The following is a 3221-nucleotide window of genomic DNA, read 5'->3' on the forward strand; positions in this document are numbered from 1 at the left end:
TAGGGTCATTGCATATATTATTATATTCATAAACAGGTTTAACTTTGGTGTGTGGATGTGTTGTGGGCCCCAAACTTCTGACTCGGGTTTGGAGGGCGTCACATTTCAGGCTGATCCTAGAGAATCTCACTTAGTAGCTATTAAGAGAATTTCTAGATATCTCGAAGGAACACCAACACTTCGCATTTGGTATCTTAGAGATTCTGGTTTTGATCTCAACAATCTCCCCCAATTTATGCTTTACAGAATAAGCATAAATTCCAATAGAATTGTCTAGTGCCAAAAACCAGATAGACAAAATAAGTAGTGTAAAGCTTGCTTTGTTTCAGATATAGATCTTCATATTTCTTGATAGACTCTGCAGTTTCTCTGAACAAAAGCTTTAACTCTGTCATCAATCTTTTTCCACGGAATATCATCTAACTTGATCTTTAAATTCTTTTCATATTCAGTTATGTCAGATAATTGATAGATAAAAGCCCTCAGACTTCTGATTTGTGCTCTTTCTGTCATCATGTCTTCCAATGAAATATATCAAGTTTTTCTTCCATCAGGATTCATAGTTATATGTCTCTGAGTAAGAACATTTTGAATGCCAGCTTCACCTTTCTTCATGTTGACTTATTGCCCTCTGAAATTTATGTATTTAGAAATATATGATCCGAAATAATATTGACCATCATCCAATATCCTTCTTTTGATATTGGCAAGAATCATGTTTGACCATAACCTAGAAGTTACATCTTCAATTCTTAGAAAATAGTGAATGTACTTTAATTCTTTTGTAGACATGATAATCATCATTTCATCAAGTGAAAGTACTTAAACTTGATCATTTTGCAATAAGAGTAAGATCTTTTGTTTAGATTCAGAAACATCATGTTTATCAAGAATAATCTTCACAGCTTCAAATCTATTCAGATGATCAGCAGTTATTTCCTGATCTGGACTATCAGTAAATGTAAAGTTCAACAACTTTAAGTTGACAATTTCAGCTTCATGATGTCCTATTCCAGCTCTTGTGAATGGTTCAAACAACTTCAGCTTCTTAGCTTATTCTAACCAAGATTTCTTATCTCCCATGGTATTAGAACTAAGTAAACCATCCAACCTTATTCCTCCAGGAGTAAAACTCAATTTATCATTACAATTAAGATTAGCAACCTTTCTCCATTTGCATTTGTTCTTGATCTTTGGAAATACTTGAGCTCTCCTTTTTGCTTTTTCTTGCAACATCTTCTTATTTATACTCCTCCATCTATTCCTTCCAGAACTTTAAATCATATTCTTGATCTACTTTATCAACAACTATTCTGATTTTTCCTTCCTGAGCTCTTTCTTTTCTGTCAGAAATAATTTCTTCTTCCTTGAAGTTTACAGCATTAACAACTTCAACATAAGCAGAGAGAATCTGTAAATCCATTCGAAATAAAAATTTCTTCTTATTTAGACTTCACAGAATCATGAATCACTATCATTCTTTCAGTGTCAGGAAAATCATCAGAATTTGTATCTTTGAAATCAGGAATTGAACTAGGAGTAACAAAAGTAGCTTCCAAGTTAGATCCATGTGATCTATCCTTAGAGACTTGAGTTGACTGTATCTTCTTTTGACTTTCAATTCCAGTTCCAGATTGAACTTTCACAGTATCAACTTTCATAGCAGATGTCTCCTTTTCTTTTTTATCACCATCATCATCAGAATTGGTATTTCTCCTCAAAACTGATTCAGGTTGACATTTTGTCTTTGATACTATCTCCCCCTTTTTGGTATCTAGACTCTGCAGAAGAGAGAAAATAGCATCCAACTTGGAATTTGTAGTAATCTAACCAGCTTCCAAAGCTGTCAGTTTTTAAATATTCGTTCTTGTTTTGCTTCCAAGCTAAACATTATTTTTAACAAACCACTTTGTTTATTTGTACCTTTGATAGTCACAGAAAGATCAGCAAGCTCCTCTCTGATTTTTACAGTATCTTTCTTGAATGCAGAGAGAAGAGAATGCAGTCCTTTGACTAAAATAGTAGTGGATTTGATAGATGCTTTCATATCAATATTTGAAACTAAATGAACAACATAATAAGCTAAAGTTTGAGCAGATTCTTTAGATATCTTTTCACTTGGTAATCACCAGGAATGATTTCATTCATAAGCCCTATGAGAATGTAAAATAGCAGCATGACCAGATGATGAACCAAAAGTAGATAATTTAGATGCTTTAATACCAGCTTTCCAAACAGCATCATCAGGATTATCATCATCAGAGTCATCAGAATCATCTTGATCACCAGAATATCTCCTTGGAATATCAGAATCCATATCAGAATCAGGAACTATGTCTTTGAGCTTTAAATCAGGATTTGACTTAGTAGACTTAGTTACATGTGTAGATCCTGTAAGAAAAGATCCATGGGTACCTAAATCTCTATGTTCTTTTAAAGTGATCTCATCACCTCTCACTCCACTCATCTCATGACTTTTAAGAGTCAGAGCTTCCTCACTAGGATTAACTAAATCATGTCTCTCATCTACCTCTCCTCTTGCCAGATAAGGATCTTGCCTCTCTGTAATTCTTTTTTCACTAAATCTTTTCTCTTAGTCTCACATGAAAAGCTCATAAATATTTTTCCTACAGAAATAAGAGGTGGCTGAGAAGAGTTTTATGTGGTCATATGACTAGAGGTATTCCTTTGTAAAGGACTAATCATAGTCATATCAGTAGATAAAATAGTAGTTAGAGAATTTGTACCTTGTGGAGTATCAACCATTGGTATAGCCTTGAGTGGTTATACCAAGATTGCTTTAATCTTATCTTGAGAAGTGATAAGTACAGATGTTGAATCAGGAACAGCTTCATCAGGAATTGACCTTGTGTCAGGAATGTGCTGCTTGTCAGAAATTGATCCCTTAATAGAATTTGATACTAAGTCTGGAACAGTACTTTGAACTGTTGGTTCTTGTGTGACTTGAGGTGTAGAAGCATCTTTAACCCTTTAAACTGAAGGTTCTTATGCGCTTCCCTCAAAGATATGATCATGGATAATATCATCCAATTCAGCAATGTGCTTTTGATGAGCTTTCATGTCTTATACTGTCTTCATCAGTCTTCATCATATCACCAATCACAGAACCATGACTTCCTTGAGCAATGTCAGGAATATTAAGATGTGAGTATATGCTTGCACATACACTTTGAACAGGTGGTTCTTGTGTAGCTGAGGCT

This window comes from Apium graveolens, chromosome 9 (assembly GCF_009905375.1).
Source record: "Apium graveolens cultivar Ventura chromosome 9, ASM990537v1, whole genome shotgun sequence".
NCBI lineage: Eukaryota > Viridiplantae > Streptophyta > Magnoliopsida > Apiales > Apiaceae > Apium > Apium graveolens.